The sequence below is a fragment of the Leptonychotes weddellii genome, chromosome 5, assembly GCF_054177405.1.
Source record: "Leptonychotes weddellii isolate Sample4059 chromosome 5, ASM5417740v2, whole genome shotgun sequence".
NCBI lineage: Eukaryota > Metazoa > Chordata > Mammalia > Carnivora > Phocidae > Leptonychotes > Leptonychotes weddellii.
In genome coordinates, this window is record NC_138373.1 from 125,897,784 (window position 1) to 125,922,051 (window position 24,268).

General features: G+C 36.7%; 1 protein-coding gene and 1 pseudogene across 4 annotated transcripts in view; one reads left to right on the forward strand and one right to left on the reverse strand.

Annotated features, from left to right (window-relative positions):
• Window positions 1–17,452, reverse strand: part of LOC102734416 (importin subunit alpha-1 pseudogene) — an 18,905-nt pseudogene extending 1,453 nt beyond the window's left edge.
• The window catches only part of ACSS3 (acyl-CoA synthetase short chain family member 3), a 140,568-nt gene that overhangs the window by 7,689 nt on the left and 108,611 nt on the right, over window positions 1–24,268 (forward strand). The gene's annotated exons all lie outside the window — the stretch shown is intronic.

Genomic DNA, 24,268 nt, shown 5'->3' on the forward strand with positions numbered 1-24,268 from the left:
GAAAGTAATTTAATTTCCCTATTGAATTTTGGTATTTTGGCAATCCATTGGTCAGCCACATTAAACTATTTGGGAAATTTAGTCTTTTTTTTTTTTTTAACTTATTAAGATACTGTGAATTTTCCTTCATATTTATCAGATTTTATTAAAATGATATTTAATTCTGGTTTGAAGGTAGAGGTTTACCTAAAGATGAAAAATTTGTCCCCTTTTGACAAACTCTAAATGAAATGAATTTATTCATAATATTCTGCACAGTACAGGCATATATAAATTTAAATTATCATTTTTCTATAAATACAAAAAATATTTTAAGAAGGTACATGGTCAGCATGAAAAATGGCCTGTTAGAAATACAGTCCCGCAGAATAACCTCATGGAGAAAGACCAATTTTAAAAGATGGGCCTTATTTTATATTCTGAAGGTCAGCAGCTTGATGCTGTGCCATATCTAATTTTCTCAGTCCGTCATGCTGCTGAACCTCCAGGACAGAACAGAGTGAACTACAGGAATGCTGCAATTACGTAAGCAAGGATGGATTGCCTGACAAATGGCGCAATCAATGAACAATGGAAATTCAATCAGCTGTGACCGGATCAACTACCAGGTGCATGGGAAAATCCAAACTCTTAGCACCTCCTGGAAAGTGGCTTACTTTTCCTTTGTTCGTGCCATATACTATTAAAGTGAGAAAAAAAAAATCCAGTGGTTGAAGTTACTGCTTCTGCTGCTACTGCCTTTTTTTTTTTTTAAAGAATTCTACTTTCATGAGCAGCAAGCAGCAACTCCTTGCTTTCCATGGTGGTGTGACATTTGCAAGAGAAATATGTAGGAGGCTGATGAATCTTTGTGACAATATATGAATCTAATAACTTCTTTAAATTACAATTTTAGAAGCACATCTGAATGTGGAACTAAAATCCTTTATCTAAACCATGGAGATAGAGAACTTACTATGAAAGAGATTAATTATATTTGCTTTTGCTGGAATTATGGCCAAATGTGGTAAAGGACAGTGCATAGAAAGGAGGAGTACTATTCTTATGATATCTAGGAAAGTCAAATTCCAAGAATTGTGAGTTTCGGGACGCCTGGGTGGCTCAGTCGTTTAAGCGTCTACCTTGGGCTCAGGTCATGATCCTGAAGTCCCCGGATCCCTGCCAAGGGGGGAGCCTACTTCTGCTTTTCCTTCTGCACCTCCCCTCAACCCCACCCATGCTCTCTCTCTCTTGCTCACTCTCTCTCTGTCAAATAAATAAATAAAATCTTTTTAAAAAAAGGATTTTGAGTTTGAAGTAGTCCAGTTGAAAGTCCTAGAATAGCTAAAATAAATAAATAAATAAAAACTTTCAAATTCTAAGTTAGGGGTAGAATTTAATTTATGACTTTTAGGTTAATAGTGAATTTTACGGATTTAAAATATAAATGTTTCTAAGTAGGAGAAAAGCAATTAAATTCTGTAGGTCTGGGAGTTAAGAGCTAACTTTAGACAATAAGAATACCTTCTCCTTAGGTTTTGATACTAGAATAAAAACATTTCCCAAGTATAATCTTTCAAGACATCTCTCCTAAGTGGATGTATCAGTTAAGTAAAATAACTTTGGGAAGATTAAAAAAAAGAACGAATGCTCAGTATCTACGGTAGACATGACCAATATAGATGTTGGAAAAAAAATTAGTAAGATAGATAGTAGTCAAAGGGACATAGGATCAGTATTATTGACTGCTAAATAACTAAGCAAAAGCATTGGAGCTTAGAAAAGTGTACTTTTATACTAATCTTTCTTTCTCTCCACGGTTCTTCTTATTTTCATAGAGTTTTATTGATTCTCATTGAGAGTTAAGTGCTTTTCTAAACCACAAATGCCCTGACTTTGCCTTCCTCCCAACGCCCCTCCTTAATCAAAGCCCGATGAAGTTTGCCAGTTACCAAGGGAGTTTGTTAGATATCTCATTTTGGTGGGTAGAATAGAAAGTCGAAGATCATTATTAATGGAGAAAACAAATTGATTCCTAGGTTAAAATTCTGGCCCCACTCTTTGAACAGTGCTTTCCCCCAAATAATTGTAAAATGGCAAAATTTATAAAATTGGTCTGCGATGGGTATTATTGTTCAGCAGTATCTGTTCTCCTCTATGTCAGGCACACAAAAGGATCAGATGTCCCCATATACGCAGAGGAATGTGGCTAGCTTTGGCTAATGCAGTGAGAGGAGGAGGGTGTGTCGCTTCAGGGTGAAGCCTTTATTTGCAAGAGCTTCCATCCTAATCCTCTGGTCTGCTGCGGCCCTCATGAGGCACATGTGGAATAGAAGTCCTCTGCATCTGTCAATGCAATAGAAATGCATTGATAACAGATCTGGGGAGTCCACCTGAACCCACAGTGAAGTTGCATGAGTAAGATATAAACATTTATTTTTGCAAGTCACAGAGTTTGCGATTGTTACTGTAGTATAATCCAGCCTATCCTTACTGATTGAGAGGGCAATAATAATAACTTTATAGGATTGTTGGAATGAATTGTGTGCTGATATACATGGTGTCCAGCATATAGTAAAAACAGCGAGGCTTTTTTGTGTCCATGCTATGAGCCAGGTACAATACTGAGTGCTATAATTTATTTAATATTTATAACCACCCTGTGAGATAGGGTCAATTTTTATTCTGATTAAATGGGTGTGGAAATGGAGATATGGACAGTTTAAGAAACTTGCCTAAACTTATAAAACTAGTAAGTAGCAGATCTAGGATTTTTGAACCCACACAGTCTGAATTTAGCTTCTATACTCCATCTAAATACTATATTACGGGGGGCACCGGGGTGGCTCAGTCAGTTAAACGCCAGACTCTTGATTTCAGCGCAGGTCATGATCTCAGGGTCCTGAGATCAAGCCCCACATCAGGCTCTGCGCTGGGCATGGAGCCTGCTTAAGATTCTCTCTCTCCCTCTCCCTCTGCCCCTTGTACCCTCCTTCCCCCCGCACGTGCGCTTCCTCTCTAATAAATACATAAATAAATAAAAACTACATTATAGTGTTTCTATACTAAGAGTCTCAGTTAATTTTAGCTTTTCTTCCTTTTCTTATTTCTTCTCCACTGAAACCACTAAAAGTAATTTAAAACACCTGGATTTAATTCTTAGAAACATTTGGAAAATATCCATATTATATATGGAGTAGTAGATTGATACTTTTTGAAAAAAATGAACTCTGTTTTATATGTAAATATTTAAAGTGTGTACAACGGTCCCAAAGTTGGGGAGAGGGAGGCTTTATATTAATTGTTACCTACTTTGAAAATGTTTCCTGGACACTAGAAAACGGTATTAATCTTCTGTCTAAAAAATATTCTGTTGGTTTTTTGGCTTAAGGAAAATCTATAATGACCACATTATTCATTGCTTGCAATATGCTTTAATATTACTTTTACTAGAACATGGTGATAAATAGCCTAATTAATTCATGTAAGTATGAATATTTGAAAATTTTCCTTTCCTCCAACCTCTCAATAAAAGAAAATACTGGACTTCTTATATGTGTATAATTATGGAACTTGTTGATTTTATTTACTGCATTTATTACTGATTTACACAGTCATATGCAGTATTCTTTCCTGTTTTTCTTCCATTGCTTTTCCTCTTGACCCTAGGGCCTGGTGGACAAACCTTGATAAATGGCTCACATTAAGTGCAGAGATGTGTTTCTCAGGAATCCTATTGTATACAGCTCTCTTATATATATTGACATATAATTGATCAATAATATATACCATATTTTTTGAAATTCAGCACAAGGACAATGAGTTGCGGGCTCTCTCACTTACTTGTATTATTCCATAGATGTTGCCAAACATTGGGGAACAAATGATCTAAGAATGTTAAATGCTTCCTTTGAGTGTTTTAGGGAGTGTGCCACAATAAGACTTGGGATATTCGTAGAGTCTCTAATAGGGAACGCACATGTGGTTATTCTCTAGCTCATCCCAGAGCTATTCCTTTCTTTCATGCTGATGGATTATTTCTCAGTAATGATAATAATAATAGTAACAACTATGGCAACACAGAGGCAGGTAACTAATTACTGAACACTTATTCTAGCTCAGGCCCCATGCTAAAAGTGTATATATATTCTTCAAATCCTGCCAACACCTTGTGAAATAGGTATAGTTACAATGCACTTTTATAGCTGTGTAAATGAAAGGACAGAGTGATGTAAGTGACTTGTCGTGTAGTGGTGGACTTAATTATTCAACCAAGTTGGGTCACACTGTCTAGCACAATTTCTGTAATGAGTTGTAACTACACTCCTCAACTTCTGTCTGGTGATCATGTGGCTATTGAGATGTCAGGACCTAGAAGATGCAAAAGAGTGAGAACTATGTTAGAATTCTAAAAAGTTTTAATCCGGGGTGTAGCTTCCCCTTTCCTCATTTGTCATCTGTGTTTCTGTGTATCTTCTGCTCTCTGATTTTAGAGGAATTGTAAATCTTCACTGGTTTCCTAGATTCCACTTTTACACATGTTCTTTACTAATTTTTTTTTTTTTTCCTAAAAAGCACATCATCTCGAATCTTATTTCCCTTTAAGGTAGTTTGGCAAAGAATGCTCAATGCTCATCTCCATCCACTATACATCTACTAGATAAGCTCACACTCTGCTAACACTTCTACCAATAATTTAACAAATCATGACTAAGTCATGGAAGGGCAGGGATCGGGTCTCAGCCACCTTTATATCCCCAATGGAATGCACATAACCTTGTGTATATCAACTGCACTGATTTTGAAACTTCACCACATGTATAGATTTATCTTTTTAATCTACCTTCTATCTGGGTTCCTGTATAAATTGTAGGTAGATATACCTGAATTACCCCTCCTACCAGAACCCAAAATGACTCATGAATCTTCTTTCTATGAAGGCATCAAAGGGTTTGAATTTTTTTTCTGCAAATTTTTAATTTGAATTCCAGTTAGTTAACATACAGTGTAGTATTAGTTTCAGGTGTACAATTTAGTGATTCATCACTTACATACAGCACCCAGTGCTCATTGCAACAAGTGCACTCCTTAATACCTATCACCTATTCCCCCACCCATCTCCCCTCCAGTAACCCTCAGTTTGTTCTCCATAGTTAAGAGTCTGTTTCTTGGTTTGCCTCTCTTCACCTCTCCATGTTCATTTGTTTTGTTTCTTTTTCTTTTCTTTTTTTTAAAGATTTTATTTATTTATCTGACACAGAGACATAGCTAGAGAGGGAACACAAGCAGGGGGGAGTGAGAGAGGGAGAAGCAGGCTCCCTGCTGAGCAGGGAGCCCAATGCGGGGCTCGATCCCAGGACCCTGAGATCATAACCTGAGCTGAAGGCAGACGCTTAACGACTGAGCTACCCAGGCGCCCCATTTGTTTTGTTTTTTAAATGACACATAGGAGTGAAATCATATGGTATCTGTCCTTTCTCTGATTGACTTATGTCACTTAGCATAATACTCTCTAGTTCTATCCACGTCATTGCAATTGGCAAGATTTCATTCTTTTTATGGCTGAGTAATATTCCACTGTGTGTGTGTGTGTGTGTACTGATTCACTGTGTGACTATATATATATACCACATTATTCATTTATCAGTTGATGGACATTTGGGCTCTTTCCATAATTTGGCTATTACTGATAATGCTGCTGTCAACTTTGGGGTGCATATATCCCTTTGAATTAGTATTTTTGTATCATTTGGGTAAATACCTAATACTGCAGTTGCTGGGTCATAGGGTAGTTCTATTTTTAACTTTCTGAGGAACCTCTGTACTGTTTTCCAGAGTGGCTGCACCAGTTTGCATTCTGTTTGGGTCTAAGTTTCCTGATGAGGCAGTTGGCTCCCTTTGCTTCCCCTTAACTCATTTATCTTTAAGTTGTAGTAGAGACTATTTTAACAGCAGCATGGGTTTTCAGTCATTAAGCGAAAGACACACATGCTACAAGGAGGTAAATACTTTACTTACATGGTACAGACCAAGTCCCCATGTGAGTATGGACTGAAAAAGTTGTCTCTCTGGCACGTATCAGATTCTAAGAATTTCAGATTTAAGAGACCAATATCATGTTACCAGATTGTCATTTATTAGTCATTTTGTAGTCAGTAAGTTAACCAATAAACCAAATTTTAGTGATCAAATGAAAATCATTGGTTAAAAGTGATAAAAGATGAATACTGAATGATCTCACTTATATGTGGAATCTAAAAAAAACAAAATGAACAAAACAAAACAAAAACCCAAGTTCATAGATACAGAGAACAGACTGGTGGTTGCCAGAGTGGGGATTGTAAGGGTTTGGGTGAAATGGGTGAAGGAGGTCAAAAGGTACAAACTTCTGGTTATAAAATAAATGTCATGGGGATATAATGTACAGCATGGTGACTATACTTACTAATACTGTATTGCATATTTGGAAATTGCTAAGAGTAAACCTTAAAAGTCCTCATCACAAGAAGAAAAAAAAATTGTAACTCTGTGTGGTGATGGATGATAACTAGAGTTACTGTGGTAATTATTTTGCAGTGTATATACAAATGTCAAATCATTATACTGTATGCCTGAAACCTAGATAATGTTATATGTCAATGCCTCAATTAAAAAAGAATAAAAAATTAAAAAGTGATAGCAATGAGATGATACAAAAATATTTTTCTAGGACACATTTATGATATTGCCATAATGATACTAATCTTAATATTATTATTTGAAGTAAAAGCTGATCATATTCTGGTAAGAGCTTGAATTTTAGAAAATATGACATTGATTTTATTATTGTTTTAAAATGCTGGTTCCTGACTGCTCAAGATCTACTGTTTACTCAACATTTCATTATTTCACCTGAGTATTTCAGGAGCTGTTTGAAATGTGATTTGTAATTACAGGCTTGGTAGATCTAATTTGATAAAATTTTCTCTTATCTAGGTTTAATTAAGTTATAAAAGAATTAATTTTTAAATTTATAATTGGTAAAAATTACCTCTAATTAGGAAGATTTTCTTATTAAATATCTAATTATTTCAAAGTCTATATCTGATAGAAATAATAATGCTCTTAATCAAAATCCCTTAAATCCTGGAAGATGATTTCACTCTCTGTGTGAATTTGTATGACTGCGTATGCACACGTGTGTATGTGTACGTGTATGTTAAAATGTTACAGAATGCAAAATATATTATTATAGTAATAATAACAGTACTCCTAACCATAGGTTTTTTAACTTATCAAACACATACATTCTTAAAGAAGAATTTAGGGAAGATTAAGTAACTTGCTCATGTTTACTTGGCATGCAGGTGGCAGATCTGGGATGAAAAACCAGATCTGTTAGACTTTAGAGTATATCAGCTTCTCACTGTATCATAATTCCTCTCCAGTTAATCCCATCTTATTATCACAATACCAGTGTTAACAGATTTAAAAAACAAGCCTGGTGCATATATACATTTATATACACACATCTATGTTTGTTGGCCTGTTATATTTATAAAAGGTGGAGTTTTTTGGGCTCAGAACTTATTCATTCATTAACTCATTTGTTCCTTCATCCTTTCCTTCTTTCTCTTGTTCATTCCATGAACGTTTATCGAATGCCTTCTAAGCCAGGAACTATTCCACGTGCTGAATGAGATTCCAGATAGGGTGTCACCTTGAAGACCAACTTCATACATCCAAGGAAAAATTGTTTTTGCTTGAGATCGCTTTCATTTTCCTGTTTAAAAAGAGTAATTGCAAGTGATGGGGACTATCTAGCAATAATTTTCTGAAAATATGGGTATTAAAATTTGTTTTATTTTAGTCAGCTCTACTCTGAATTGCCTTTGATTGTTGAGGTGTGAATAACTAGAGGATACAGCCTCACATTTTGATCAACAGTAGCCACTTTCTAATTAATGAATCCTTTCATAGATAAAAGAATCAACCAGTTTTAATTTTATCTATTTGTACAGCCTCTCATTTTCTGCTAGAGGTGCTAACACAAGGAAAGTGAGGAAAAGACAAGTAACAACAAAGAGAATAAAGGAAATAGTGAGCTTAGCAGGTGCTAGATAATGAACTCTTAGAAAATTGAGTAGACTGCACTGTATTCAAGTTTCAAATTATGGAAGTGTTAACGGAAAATGTTTTATCTATGAATGTAATATGTATGTAGATTTTGAGGGATCAGCAAGGATAAAACACAGAGTTTGTGATACTGTTTTAAGATTATTTAGAGGATAAGGTTAGGGAAAAAAGGCATAATAAAATTTTTAAGTTATGCTCAATGGTATCTAGTTAGTCAAATTAGATTTATCTTTGTAGCTATGTCTACAGCATGGTTGTGTCTGTAAGGTTTTGTTTCTTTTTGTAATTTTGTAATAATTTAATTTTGTAATAATTATAGACTCACAAGAAGTTACAAAAATAGTACAAAGAGGTTGTTTGTACCTATCCTTCAGCTTTCCCCAGTGGTAACATCTTACACAAATAGGACATTATCAAAACCAAAATTGACATCGGAACAGTACAGTTAACTAGACTATAAACCTTATTCAGATATGCCAGTTTTGGCACACACTCATATTTTTTGTGTATGTATTTTGCCTTTTAAAAAAAACTATATGTCTGTCAGACTGTTTGAATCTCTAGGTCTCTATTTTTGTTCTTGCTGAAAAATGGAATTATACTATCCATATTATCGATAGCTCATTTTTCCACTTGTAATAAGGTGTGATTTTTCCAGTCCTCTATTCTTCTATTCCATGATTTTTAATGTTTGCAGAATGTTTTAACATATCAGGTGAATGTGAAAATTTTTATTTCACAATCTTTCATGTGGATATTTAGGTGGTTTCTCTTTATTTGCTATTGTAAACAGGCAGATATACTTATACCTCTGGACACAGCATTCCAAAAATGTCTCTTTCTGTCTCTATCTGCTTCTTTCTTTCTTAACTTTCTTCCTGCTGAAGAATTCTTAGATTTCTAGATCAAAGAGAAATTATACACTTTCTGATGTATATTGTCAATTTTTTTCTCCAAAAAGATTAATATTGTGCATAAAGTCTCACAACTTTCTTCCTTATGAAATATTTAGAGAATAAATAAAGATAAAAATTTATTGGACATTTAACACTGGGCTTTGTAAAATTTTAATATTGTGTCACATTTGCTTCATATCTTTTATTTTTTTAAGCAGTAAAACAAAATTGATGCCCCCTTTGTCTCTCTCCCAATTACAGTCTTTGTAGAAACAATCTCAATAATTTATATGGTTCAATGGGAAGAAAAAGTTCTTCTCAGACATTCTAAAATGACTGATTGTATTCCTCCTCTTTAATAAGAGCTTGTATTAGACATCTCTCTGTGGACATGAGCTAAGTGTTGTGCAGAATGAGTTAATGAATGTGGTGTCTGCCTTCTGGGAGCCTCAGCTGTAGAGGAGAGTTTCATCAGGACATTGTGGTGTGTCATTCTGTGTGAGTTATAGCCTTAAAGAGAAAGAAATGGATAGCTAAGATGACGATGTAATATGAAAATAGGAAAAAGCCTTAAAGTCCTCAGGTTTTAAGCACATTACTTTCAATCCTTACCTATTTCTTCCCTCTCTTTACATTTGTCTTTAACCAGAGTAAAGCAACACCATGTTAACAAGTTGACTTCCTTCTCTGCACAGTTCTGGGGCTGCTTTCTCTTCTTTCTCCTTCTCCTCTTTCTTTATTTTTTTCTTCATCACTTCATCATTGTTATCAGGATTAAATGCTGAGAGGTGTCTTCTCTTCCCTCCGACAAATAATGCTTGGAATTGGAGTGTGGCGCCTCCTCTTCTGTCCCTTCTTGGTTCTCTGGATAATTTTGAGGTTTCAGGGTTACCTGCTTGGAGACCTTGTGGGCCCTGGTCTGTAGGTCTGGTTTCCTAGGAACCTGCTCTGGTTTGGAGTTTGGTTCCTTACGAGCTTATGATGACTTATTTCTGAGTTGTTTGATTGAAAATGTTCTCTTGAAAAGGGCTGACTGAGGAAGTTTCCTTTCCTTTAAAATGTACTTTTAAATTTATATTTATTTATGATTATATTTCAATCTTAATAAATTCATGCTTTGAAATTTAAACATGTTTTGATTGGATCTTTAACATTTGCCCTTTACTATTAATTAATTATAATTTTATCTTGTTTTTTGTATTAAAATATAAAATATTTTAATATAAATATAAAAATATTTTATATTAAAGTATTATGATATTATTTCTGTTTGCTTAAACTCTTTTTTTCCCCTGAATTTCTTCTAGAATAAAAATAAAACCAACAGGATAAAATGGTGTCTTCACTTTCAGCTTTGAATTTAACTGTCAGGCATGACTCACAACCCATGGATCTTTAAGATCATTCATTCATGCCTTTTCTCTTCATTGGCAGTGGATATAGTTCAGATAACAGGTGTTGATTTCTTGAGAGTCTTTCTTTCTATTCTTTATCCTGTTGGCTGTATTTCTCACCATTGGCAGTTCATTCCATTTGAATCTGAGGTGATCTGGTAGAGGTGCAGATGCCTGGGCTGTCCTTTCATGTTGAGCTGGGACAAGCTGTGACTAGGGCTGGGGGGGTGGGGCCAGGTTCTGTGTGTAGGTACTCACCTATAAAGGATCCGTAGGGCTAAGGGATGTCTCGCTCTTTGTCTTAGGTTTCTCTGTTAAAATAATTGTCCTATAGAGAGATGTGCTTTCCAAATACTTTTACAGAAACAATATCCCTAGTGGTTAAATTAACATAAGGTTATTATGCTGCCCCAAGTAAGCAATTACCCAATTTGGAGGGTTTCCTGGAACAGTCAGTTGATACTGCTCAAGGCCAAGTATCTGTAATTTAGGTGAGATGTCCCCGTGTGAATAAAGCAATATCATGCCCTCTTAAAAATGCTTAAAGCCTTCTCTGTGTGCAATAGTAGTCTTTTGAGCTAGTCACTGTTTTTTACTGAGCGTTTACCTCATGAGACTCTTTCTTATTTGTGTTAATGTGTCAGAAGAGTACTACTCCAGTTCACATTCATTCACACTCGCAGGCATTTATTTAAAAATAATTATTGAGGATTTACTGTGTGCCATTAATGAGCTAGCACATGGTCTCTGCCCACAGGAAACAGCTTCTAGTGAAGGTACAAGAATTACTCAAATAAGCACACAGACATGTAAAATGGGAAATTCATCCCATTTTCCTTGGAGTCAGAAAGCACTGGGTTGCAGTCTGCCGCATGTTAGTTTTGTAATTCTGGGGAGTTACTTGACCTCTCTGAGGCTCATTTCTCATCTATAACATGAGAATAACAGTGTCCTCCTCAAGGGATAGTGTGTGGATTAAATGATTTGATATATATAAATTACCAGACGCAGAACCTGGCATATGGGCGATTAACAAAATATTAGTTCCTTTTCCTACCTCAAAACTGTTCCTTTTTCTTCTTATTCCAGATCTCCCTTAAAGACAATATAAACTTGACATCCAGAGATGAAAAAAAAAAACCCCTCAGGTTTCTCTGATACCGTCCTTCCTCCTACTTCTAGTTCCTTTTTGATTTGGTTCTATAATAGGTCCTCTTCCCCCATGTTTTCATTACTTATTTGCTCCTCTTGGCTAGTTAAGAGATCCTAACTGATTCCATTTCCTTGTTTACCTCTCAAGTCTGACCTGAAATCCATTTCTAAGCAGAGTGTTCTCCAGCTCTAGACCTTTTAATTTGCCTGCACTTCCTTAACAAGGCATTCCAGGCTTTTAAGATAAGGCTTGCATTGGTCTTCCTTGTCTTGGCTCATGGTATGCTCCCCCCCGCCAACATCTCCTATTTCAGCAGCTTTAATGCACTTGCACTTCTAAAACAGAACCTGAATTTTGCCTAATTTTTGTATCTATCTCACTGCCATTGCCATTGAAAAATAATATTTCTGTCAATTTTCAGTGCCTCCTCCCTCAGCTACCTTCACTTTTCACCTGTTTAATAAAAGCCAGTTGAAAAGTTTGTACAAGCTAAAGAGAAGCCAGAGCATCCCCCTTGTCTTTATATCCTCACTTCTCAGCCATGTTGTCTATACTCCAGGTTCTCCTCTCCTTTAGGACACTTGCATCCACTGCAGTGGCCTCAGTGCTCATCACTGTATCCGAATTGCTCTCCCAAAGAACACCAATACCTATGTGTTCCTTTTCAATGGATTGACTTGGAGTCCTTACCTCATTTGATCTCTCTTCAGTATTTGATGCTGGGGACTACTTTTGTCTCCTCGAAATTCCCTACAACGGCATTGTTCAATACGGTAGTTTGTAGCCACATGTGGCTATTTATATTTGAGCTTAATTAAAATTAAGTAACATTTAAAATTTAGTTGTGCAGTGACATTAGCCACATGTGGCTATTGGGTACTCGAAAGGTGGCTAGTATGATTGGAGAACAAAATTTTAAATTATATTTATTTTTAATTAATTAAAATTAAAATTTAGCCAGCTACCTGTGGCTATGCTATTCTGAAAAGACAGAAACTTTCCATCATCACAGAAATTTCTATTGTACAAGGCTTCTCTAGAGACAGGATTGGCAAAGTTTTTCTTTAAGAGGCCAAAAAGTAAATATTTTTTGGCTTTGTGGGCCAGTTAGGTTCCATTGCAAACACTCAGTTCTGCTGTTATCAAGCAAAAGTAGCCACAGAGAGTGTGTAAACAATTGAGCGTGGCTGTGTTTCAGTAAAACTTTATGTACACAAACAGATTGTGGGCCAGATTTGGCTTGTGATTATGGTTTGCAGATTCCTCTTGAGCCCTGTTTTCTTTAATATGCATTCTTTTCATTCTCTTCCTCTTTTTCTCTAAAAATCTCTTTTTTCAATCTTCCATATTTCTCACACCCCTCCCTGCCTTCCATTTCTTTTTTTTTTTTTAAAGGTTTTATTTATTTATTTGACAGAGAGAGAGAGCACAAGCAAGGTGAGTGCAGGCAGAGGCAGAGGGAGAAGCAGGCTCCCCGCAGAGCAGGGGGAGCCCGATGCGGGACTCGATCCCAGGACTCTGGGATCATGACCTGAGCCGAAGGCAGTCACTTAACCGACTGAGCCACCCAGGCGCCCGTTGCCTTCCATTTCTATCACTGCAACACTATTATTACAAGAAATCTTGCAACAGTCACCCTCCCCTTGTGTCCTACTTTAGCCCCTTATACCCATTGCCACAACACTGTGCTTTCATAACTTATCTAAGCCAGTTCCCCCCCCCCATTTGTAAATGTGTATAATAATAGTAATTGCCTGATAGGGTTATTGAAAGGAGTCAATGAAATGTGTATAAAATTGTGGTTATGGAGGATATAGAGTACACCAACACAGTATAAGTAGTTGTGACTTGGAGCCTGACTGTTTGACATGCATTCCACCAGTGTGGACCTTGGTTAGGCCACTTAACTTCTCTGTGCTTCTGTTCCCTCATCTATAAGAGGAGGATGATATTGGTGTATACACAGAGTCATTATGAGAATTGAATGAATTTGTGTTAACTGTTCTTAGCGTTGTCTTGGCACAACGTAAGTGCTCTGTTGTTTTTTGTTTTGTTTTCCCGGTTTTATAGATGGAGGAAGAAAGACCTAAGCATGTTAATTTGCCTGCAGTCCCACATCTAGTACCTGACATGCCTGGTATTTGAACTCTGGTTTTTTTGACCTCAGAGTTCAGACCCTTGAAACAACTATACTACATTCATTTCAACATCCCAGTGCCTAACCACATTCTTCTAGTTGGAATTAATCTCTTTTTTACTGTACTTTCATCATACTCAGTTTCTACCTCTGCCAGGAAATTTGCCACATTTTGCTTCCTATTACAGTTATGTAAATCATTCTGGCTTTTAGAATGGTGGACATGGTCCCGATTATATTTTTTCCCCTTTTCTTTACAGTCTCAGGTCTAGCCAACAACAAATTATTGTTAAATTTGTTGGACGAAAAAACTTCTGAAGAGAAGATCATTATTGATAGCTAACATTGGGGGTTGTAATCTGCCAAAGTCTGCCTATAAAATAATGAATTATTCCTTATCAGGGTTATACATTCCTCACTATTTTAGTATAGATTTAGTGTTTTAGTATGTAGATAGCCAAATATATCCATCATCTTTGAATTGTTTTCAGTATGTTATCCTTGAACTTTTTTTTTTGAAATTGTGCCAAAATAAAGACCCAAATAGGTGGTCATCAAGGAAGGAAATTGTAGTATGATCCAAGGAAGGGAGCTCCTATCAGAAGGTAAATTGTAAGTTGGACTTTCCAGTTAATTAATGGTGAATGTATGTCCAGTATGGAAATCAAAAGCTGGGACTACAGAGAGGGATGCAGCACTGTGACTACCAAATATGGTTGTGCTAGGGCGCCTGGGTGGCTCAGTTGGTTAAGCATCTGCCTTCGGCTCAACTCATGATCCCAGGGTCCTGGGATTGAACACCATGTCAGGCTCTCTGCTTAGCCAAAAGTCTGCTTCTCCCTCTCTCTCTGCCCTGCTTGTGCTCTCTCTGTCTCTTTCTCTGTCTCTCAAATAAATAAATAAAATCTTAAAAAAAAAAAACAACACAAATATGGTTGTGCTAGGGGTAGCTTTCAACAGTTATTTCTTACAGAATGAAATATGGCAGTTTGTGAAAGAATTTCATAGGTCACACTTTTGAAAATACAGTAAGTTTTATTCTTGAAATAGGAGGGAGTGGTCGAATTGAAAGGAACATTTTAAACTTTACCAATTCCACTTTCTGTACCCGGTTAATCAAATTCACAGAGTAATTGCTATCATTTTCCCCCTCTGAAAGAAGTTTTTTTTCTTTTTCTTTTTCTTTTTAGTGTCAGAGTTTTATTTCCTTTTTATAATGTTTAAAAGTGGTTTAACAAATACATGCCTAAATAACAAAATTTTAGCTCTCAACAAAGAGAAGTTTGGTAATCATGAGAATTGATGGGAATAGAAGAATCATGTGAACATTTGGCACTAGTTTCTTCTGGTACCTAGAGATCAAGACTATGGAACTTGTCAGGCTCCCAACCTCTTAAAAATCCTTCAGATATCTACCTACATTCATCCACTCAGCTCAGTGTGTGGGCCAAGTACACACTCCAATTTAACTCGTTTGATGAACAAGGTCAAAGTGAAATACAGGGTGGGCTAAAGTCAAATATTAGGAAGACAGGATTCAGCATAGGCTAAGGGGAAGAAGTGAAGTCAAATTCAAACAAGATTCCCTCTGAAGAGCTGAGTCCAAGGTTTTATGCTAGATGTAAACTAGCAGGGGTTAATGAGAAAAAGGAAAGGGAAAATAGAAAATCATGGATAAAGAAGTTTGGGAAGAATTTCAAGAGCTTTCTTCTTTTTTTCTTGTAAAGATTTTATTTATTTACTCGAGAGAGAAAGTGCACACAGAGGGAGAGGGAGAAGCACACTCCCCACTGAACAAGGGCCCCAACGAGGGGCTCAATCCCAGGACCCTAGGATCATGACCTGATGAGCCAAAGGCAGACGCCTAACTGACTGAGCCACCCAGGCACCCCTGCCAAGAGCTTTCATCTTAATGGAGTTCCTTCTGAAGACTCTCAGTTCCACCTCTGTGAGCTCAGACACTAATGATGGTGCATCTTGACTTCTTTTTAGGGACATCTAACATTATTATAGTGACTACATAATTAAGGCAGCTGACATTACCCTGTTTTTGGTTTGTTTGTTTGTTTGTTTGTTTTGCCCTGGAAAGTATCTGTCTGCCTCTTAAATTGTGAAATATGAAATATTTTAAAATATTTTAAAGTTTGTTTGAATTTGCTAAAATTGATGGGTTTGAGAACTTTTCTATCTGTCAGTCAGGATAGACCAGGTTGTGCTGCAGGAATAAATGACCTTCAAATACCTCTAGTTTAAAATAGCCCAGGTGTCTCTCATTCATGTAAATTTGTCTTTGGTTACCCAGGAGATTTGCTTCATGTCAGCTGTACTCATTCAAAAATACAGGCTGACAGGGCAGTCACCATTTGGAATGTCATTGGTCCTTGTGGCAGAGAGAAGGAAGTGTGGAAAACACGCTGGATCTTGAGGACTTCTTGCATTACTTCTGTAGCCGTGTTCATGGGCCACGGCAAGCTTCATGACCATGCCTCAATTCAAGTGCAGTTTTACAAGTGCCTGGAATGAGGGCAACCAAAAACATAGTGGACAGCAAGCAGGACTGATGAACACAGATTTATGATAGATCTCCATGTGATTTGAAAGTTCTATGTAGCCATTATTAGTATTACTATATTAACTGCTTGAGGTTGATTCTGGTGAGAAAAATAAAGAAAAAGAAGAAGCAAAAGTTTGATGATCCAAGTTTCAGTTTCTTTTTTTTTTTTTTTTAAAGATTTTGTATTTATTTATTTGACAGAGAGAGAGATAGCGAGAGCAGGAACACAAGCAGGGGGAGTGGGAGAGGGAGAAGCAGGCTTCCCGCCGAGCAGGGAGCCCAATGTGGGACTCGATCCCAGGACCCTGGGATCATGACCTGAGCCGAAGGCAGACGCTTAACGACTGAGCCACCCAGGCGCCCTAAGTTTCAGTTTCTTAAAACTGAGTTTAGATGTTGTCGTAAGTATAAGAAATACTCCTTTTTACCAGAAGAAAATTGAAAAGAGATGCTTTTATTTAATTAAATTTTTTTCATCAATGGTAATTATAATGATATGGAGTTGATAATTCAGTCAAACGAAGAGCCAAGCAGTCTTCTGTTAAAATTTATATTTTTACTTAAATATATTTAAATCATCCATTTAATTCATAAATACATGTTAGTAAAAATCAAATTACACAGAAGTATTTATTACAGAAAAATATAGACTATCCCTTTTCATACTGTCCCATCAATTTTTCTTTTGCCCAACTTTACCACTATTAATATTTACTTGTACATTGTTCTAGACTCCTTGTGCTTTTATACAGCACAGAGATAAACATACCAGCATCTTGCTTTGAATAAATTATAAGTACTGTGTATTATATCTTTATATCAATCCAATGGGGGGAAAAATAACATTTCATTATTGTTTTAATGTTCATTTTCCTGATCGTCTCATAATTTTTTGCTTATTGGCCGTTATCAATTTTTTTCCCTCAATGGATAGTGTGCTGAGGTTCTTTAACTATTGGATTTTTAATTTTTTTCATATTGATTTTTAGGTACATTTTATATATTGTTGAAGTTAAAAATATGTCTTTCCCCTTGTTATTTATGTTGAAAATATGCCTTACCCACTTCTCAGCTTTATATTGTCCTCTCTTTGGACAATATATATATATATTCATACACACATACATGAACAGCTACATACACACACATACGCTCATCTGAGTGTCCAGGTTCAGGTAGCTGATTGGAGTACATCTCAGAATCCAGGTAAGGATCTTTGCTCATGTGTCAGTGAATGCATATTTTGGCTACTAGAGTCCTTCGTCCTGTGATTGAGAGCAAAGGGGATTTCCAGGTGGCAATGGTATGTAGGGTTTCTAGGCCTCCTGGAAGTCATATAGAATCTTGTCTCTGTTCTACAGGTCTTAAATATTCTAGAGGATCATCCATACAGAAACTCTCCCTATTTCAGAAAGTTAGACTGGGCTGGTGAGAGTTTGTGTAATGTGTATGTAGGTGGGGGAATATGTGTGTATGGCTTATGTCTTGATTATCCATCCAAACACCTATGGCCCATTTTTTACTCCTACCTTCCTCTGATTGTGGTGTTATTTCAGACTTGTATTGAGAGCCTTTAGGGAGCCTCTTTATTCCCTGCTTGGGGTTTATAGTTTCCCCATAAATATATTCTATGGTATGGTTGTATAATTTTTTCTACACATTGTTTTCTTTTATTTTAACTTGACAGCACATAAGATGTCATGGAAATCTTTCTGTATCAGTACACTTGGATCTACCATGTTTTTCATGACTTTTGGATTTAACAGTCATTCTACTTCTGTTTGCTTCATGTAGTCCAAATTTTGCCCCTGCTCTGATCTGGTGGTAGCACCATTTCTAGTGGTTCCATTATTGCTATCAATTTATTTTCAGTTTTGTATTTTTTTCTGTTATTCAAGTGAGCTGTGGGGTACATTCAGATTTCTTTCAATTTTCTGCAGAAGAAATTCAGGGTTGAGATATGGTAGAATAAAGAATATGAAGTTTTTTCCTTTCTTTCTTTAACAGAACTAAAAGCTGACTGAATTTAAAGAGAAAACTCTTCACAAGACTCTACTGACAAAACATTCAAGTAGTTGTATCTAGAAACTACATAGCCCTGGCAAAGACTCTGATATATATGCATAATACATATGGGAAGATTGGAGCATCATGAAAGAATGAGTATAGTAAGCATTAGTCACAAATTTATGCTTGTACAAAAATTGTACAAAAAACCCTGATGCTTGTAAAATTGACTATGGATAAATAAACAAATATAATTGTACCACCACATCATTATATAAATATAAATATAAGTACTTAGGCATATGTATATGTATACCTATACATATATACATACATATATATACACACAGAGATAGCATACAATACATATGTGTAAATATACTATATCATATATATTACATACAGATTTTATACATACATGAATAAATTATTGGCATATGTCAGGGATCAGTATAAAAAATGAAACCAGAAGAGAGTATTATGAATTTCCTAGGGGAAGAAGTTGCAAAGGAAAATGATGAGTTTATTTGACTACATACAAATTTCAAATATTTTTATGTCAGGAAACACCATGAATTGAAATTCATGAATAAATTGAGAAAATAATTTGTAACCATGTCAGACGTAAATTCATTGTTCAATATAAGGAACTTTTAAAACTTGATAAGACATTGTTCTTAATACCAGTAGTCAAACCAAAATTAAAACTATTTTTCACTTCTCAAACTGAAGAAGATTGAGAATAATCTGTATTTGGAGGAGTGTGATAAAATGGGATTTCAGGTATTGCTGATTGTAATATAAATTGATTCAATATTTCCAGAAGGAATTTAATTACTTGTTGTATGTGTTTGATTGTAGGAATACTTGCCTGCAAATGTAATAAAAAACAATGTAACCAGTATTTCTCTATAAGAAACACCATTCCAAGATCATTTAAAATAATGGCAGTATTATGAAAGGCAATTTGCAACAATACAGGGTTAACATTATTTTATTTTATTTTTTTTATTTTTTATTTTTTTTAAAGATTTTATTTATTTATTCATGAGAGACAGAGAGAGAGACAGAGGCAGAGGGGGAAGCAGGCTCCCCGCGGAGCAGGGAGCCCGATGCAGGACTCGATCCCAGGACCCTGGGATCATGACCTGAGCCGAAGGCAGACGCTTAACCGACTGAGCCACCCAGGCGTCCCCAGGGTTAACATTATTATTGAATAGCCATTGAATAGAATATTATGCCATCATTAAATGTGTGTGTGTGTGTGTGTGTTTTAATTTTTCCGGCCCTTGGGAAAGGCTCATAATGCAATCTTAAACATAGGAGCAAAATATTTACATATATAAAAAATAAAATACCCCAAAGTATATTTTCTCAGTGGGCATTAGTTATTTTAATAATCTGGGGAGATAACCCATTTAAAACCTGCTCATGAATTTAGAAGGGACAGTGAAGAGATAGCACATAGAAGGCATTCAATTGACCTTTACTGAAGTGATTTGGTTTAAAATGAAGTAAGAATCTGTCATGGTAGAATAATCAAATCTTTGAGCTGGGAAGCTCCTTGCAGGTCACTTGGCCCAGTCAGCCACAGTAAACCAATCTTTAAGTCTAGCCAATTTATAGTGGTATATTCATTAATTCTTACCTCCTCTGGAGCCATGCCAATTTGTTATCTCCTGCAACAGTTCTTGTTTAACACTGCTTGCGGGCCCTGCCCTTTATTTGAATTTCCTTTCTGCCTGTCCTAAAGGGTACCCTTAAAATTCTAACCCAGCCAAATGCTACAGAAAAAACTATGACCCCAATCCCATGCTCACCCATGAAAACCTGGTGCAGAGTCTAAACTTGTACTCTAGCCAGGCTCTAAGGTGGCAACACAAACATTGCCACCTCCCCTGGTGGTGTCAGAGAAGGTTATATTGTGAGTCAGACCTTTCATTCTGCCTAAGGTAGAGAGGTAAGGAGGCTCTTCCATCTGACAGTGTCAGTGGAGACCACGTGGGAAAACAGTAAAAAGGTGCCTCCTCTCAGCCAGGATAGTGTCATGGAAGCCTAGTGGGATCCTGAACTTTCACCCTAATCCGGCAGTGATGAGAAACCCCTCACACCCGCCAGTGTCCAAGGAGGCCATTACGGGAACTGGGACTAACACCTGTACCTGGGAGTAATGAGGCATCCCTCTCCTCCACCGACACAGTGTTAGGGGAGGTCTGGAATACAAATAGGATCTTTAAATAAGCTCCAGAGTCTCATAATAAAATACCCACAATGTCCAGGATACAATCTCAAATCACTCGTCATTCCAAAAACCAGGAAAATCTTAACATGAGTGGGAAAACAATCAATAGATGCCAACCCTGAGATGACACAGAGATTGGAACTATCTGATAGGCTTTTAATGCAGCCATCATCAAAATGCTTCAACAGACAATTATAAACATACTCAAAATATTTTTTTAAGTCACAATAAAGAAATAGAAAGCTTCAGCATAGAAACACAAGATATAAAGAAAAACCAAATGGAAATCTGAGAACTGAAAAATACAATTACCAAAATAAAAACTCACCAAATTGGCTCAACAGCAGAATGGAGACCACAGAGGAAAGAATCAGTGAACTTGAAGATAGAAAATGAGTTATTTATAAATGAAATAATTAATATGATGTTAATACTGATGTGTGTCTAGATGTCTAAAGACTTGGGTTGCAGGTATGGCATTATCCAATTTCTTGCCAAATGTCCTGGGAATTATTCTTGTTAAGTCTCTGTTCTCTCAACTTTAAAATGAGATAGTAAAAACTGCCCTGGCTACTCTACCTGGATCTTAAATCCAATGTTTCTTGAACATTCACTAGTATTTTTATTCATTCATTTATCAAATATATATTGAATGCCTAATATGAGAACTGCTATAGTAGATCCTAGGACTGTAAGGAGAATATGACATTGTTTCTGCTATAAGGTAGATTACAGTATAATGAAGGAGACATATAAGTACACCAATTGTCAATACAGTGTGATAAGTACCATGGCAGACATATGTGCATAGGGCTTTGGATCTGCTTGGGGGAGGGTGGTGGTAAAGGTAAAGGATAGCCACAGAAAAAGCAGCTGACTGGACTCAGGAATTACAAATTTTGTAATTCCTTGAAGCTGAAATGTGGGAAGCTGGATGGGGAGAAACAAAGCTGAGATGAATGGGCTTTGCATGCCATTGGAAGATACATAGTTTTTATTCTGAACTTCATGGAACAGTATTAAATAACTTTGAGCACTATTTGGTATGAGAACATTTACACTGAGGGAAAATATTCTTTAAAAACTTTTTTTTTAATTTGAGTATAGTTGACACACAATGTTACATTAGTTTCAGGTGTACAACATAGTGATTGAACTTCTTTATACATTATGCTGTGCTCACTGCAAGTATAGCTACCATCTGTTACTGTAAAATGCCATTATAATATCAACTGTATTCCCTATGCTATGCCTTTCATCTTCTTGACTTATTTGTTACATAACTGGAAGCCTGTATCTCCTACTTACCTTCATCCATTCCCCCACCTCCTTCCCTCTGGCAACCATCAGTTTGTTCTCTGTATTTATAGGTCTGATTCTCCTTTTTGTTTGTTTATTCATTTATTTTGTTTTTAGATTCCACATAAGAGTGAAATCATATGGAATTTGTCTTTCTCAGTCTGACTTATTGAGGAAAAACATTCTAATAGCATAGGAGATGACTTGAGAGGATGGGCTGAGGCCTGAGGCAGGGAGATTAATTAGGAGGCAGTAATTCTAACCCAGGTTATCAATGAGAGAACTGAACATTTACGGAGATTAACGTGATGTTACATATGGCCGATTGAATGTAGAGAATGAGGGATCAAATCTGACTCTGGGGTTTCTAATTCAGGTCCCGGGGGTTGCAAGGTTGTTCCTTGAAATATGGAAAACAGGAGAAGGGGAGGGTTTGCATTTGGGATGGGGCAGTGGGTTGAGGTGGGGTGAAAATGACTATAGTTTTGGACATGTTATTCTTTCCAAATAGAGATTTTGTTGGGTGGGAAAAATTTTTTACTGTACCCCTCTAGGTTCTTTTGGCTGATCTATTAATTAAATTGATGTAATTTGAAATTAATGAGAAAAACTAATTTCGAATGTATGAGAGCCTCACACAGACATGAGAGAGTCGAATAGTCAGACTACTGAGGCTTATATGGCATCCTGAGCTAAGGTGAAGGGGGTAGGGGCCTAGAGCTTCAAAGGGAAGGAAGACAATTCACAGGAAGATGGAAAGAGCAAATGTTTTTTTGCAGAGACCATGGGACATAGAGAGGAATTGGAACAAATAAGCCCTGCCAAGCCCTCCCCCCACAGCCTACCATGCTTAGCCCATACCCTTTGTAGTTACCTTTGGTAATAGATCTTTTCCTGGACCAGGCCATCTAACTAAATTCTTAGAAGCAGTTAAGGAGGGGGGAGGCTAAAGGTCTTCCTGAGTCTTTTGGGCCTTGATTGTCTTCTGCTCAAAATAATCCACATGTCAAAGTAGCATGTTTTAAGGATGCTCATTCTGAAACCCTTCAATGTCCAGCAGACTGTGGCTATAAGGGTCCAGAAAGGAGGTCAGGACTGGAGCTAAAGATGGAAGTTGAAACCATATGAGTATAAAGATTACCCAGGGAGTGTATGCAGAGTGAGCCAAGGGATGGATATGGAACCTTAGGAATCTTGGTCAAAGATTTGACAGAGGAAAAAGATTCCATGAAAGGTATTGAGAAGGAATAAGTAAAGCGGTAGGAGAACAGTCAGCAGATGATAAAGTGAATTCTTCCTGTTCTTTGGTATTGAGGGGGCCCCTTTTTTTGTGCACTGTCATGAGCATAATTAATTATTGGGCACAAAGTGTGGTAGAGTAGAACTTGTAGATAAAAAAAGAGAATGATGACAAAAACATTTGCTCTTCCAGCAAGCCAATATTCCAATATTCTGTTTCAGAAACAGAAACAAAATAAAAAAAAAAATAGAAATAAATATTTTTGTGGGAAAATCCTATAAAACATCTTCCCTTATTTCTGCCACAAAATGTTAAGCAAGCTACCTTTTTTTCTTGGCATATTAGCTAATTATGGCCACATTTATGCTGCGTATCCAGTAACTCTAAAAATGTCCAAATCTAACACATTCAGCAGTTGTTTCCATGTATCTCTAGGTTGTCATGGGTCAGATGATCCAGGATGGGCATGACTGGAAACGTGGCTCCAAGACATACTATCTGACTCAGTTGGGTTCCCCGCTTTTTTTGGGCTCTACTCCCACCTGCAAATAGCTGCTTTGGGTAGGAGGCTGAGGAGGCAGCTGTAATACCGGGAGGCTCTTCTGGAGGAAGTAGAGGTGAAGGTGAATGAGCCCAGCTGTACAGGTGCTTTCAGGCCTCTGCTGATTCAGCAAAGCATGCTCCCACGGATGAACCCACATGGAGGTGGGGCCAAGGGGAAGAGACAATATTTTTGAACAAATATCGAACCTATCACACTTGGCGATTAAGAATCTTCACGTTAATTACTTTCTGTGCTGTGCTATCAGGTAGTCATATTCCGACTATTGAAGTGTGGAGGGTCATTTGACCCTGATTAAGTGATCCCTCCTCCTGCTGAGTTCTGTATGTGTAATTTCTTAATACCGCCACTAAATCTATAGCTGCTTTTAATTCACTGCCTCATTTCACACTGGGCTTTTTGAGTGAAGACCTGAAGGTGATCCTCTGCTATCTGACAAGACTTTTTCTTCTTGCATCAATGTTTTTTTTTTTTTTCTTGTTATTTTGCATTGTTGCAATATTTGCTAATCTGACATTGGGACAAATAGACCACTGCTGTATTTGAATGCTTTATTCTAATCCCCTCCTCCTAAACAAGTGGCACATGCAAAGCTTTTTCTTTTGGAAAAATGAGATATATTTCCTTAAAAAGTATCTCCATCTATCTACATGATATCCGTATTTCCACAGGAAGGCATTGATCAATTAG